The following is a 561-nucleotide window of genomic DNA, read 5'->3' as shown; positions in this document are numbered from 1 at the left end:
CTCTCTCTCTCTCTCTCTCTCTGAACGCGTCACGTGTGTGTGTGTGTGTGTGTGTGTGTGTGTGTGTGTGTGTGTGTGTGTGTGTGTGTGTGTGTGTGTGTGTGTGTGTGTGTGTGTGTGTGTGTGTGTGTGTGTGTGTGTGTGTGTGAGGGGAAAGAACACGGAGAAACACCTACACGACCCTCTTTCCCCTCACTGGAAGACAGGAAAAGGGAAATAAAAGGAGAGAGAGAGAGAGAGAGAGAGAGAGAGAGAGAGAGAGAGAGAGAGAGAGAGAGAGAGAGAGAGAGAGAGAGAGAAAGGAAAAAAAGAAAGTCGATGGCACAGAACATGTTTTGGACGTGTTTGGGATGAGTGATGGCAGTGCTCTCTCTCTCTCTCTCTCTCTCTCTCTCTCTCTCTCTCTCTCTCTCTCTCTCTCTCTCTCTCTCTCTCTCTTAATCTGTCACTTTCTTGCCTATTCTCCTCTTTATCCTTCCTCCTCCTCCTTCTTTATTCATCTTTTTTTCTTTTCTCTTCTATCTCATCCTCACTATCCTCTCTTTATTTATCCCTTCTCTT

This window comes from Scylla paramamosain, chromosome 44 (genome assembly GCF_035594125.1).
Source record: "Scylla paramamosain isolate STU-SP2022 chromosome 44, ASM3559412v1, whole genome shotgun sequence".
NCBI classification, from domain to species: domain Eukaryota; kingdom Metazoa; phylum Arthropoda; class Malacostraca; order Decapoda; family Portunidae; genus Scylla; species Scylla paramamosain.
Note: the sequence above shows the minus strand (reverse complement) of the source record.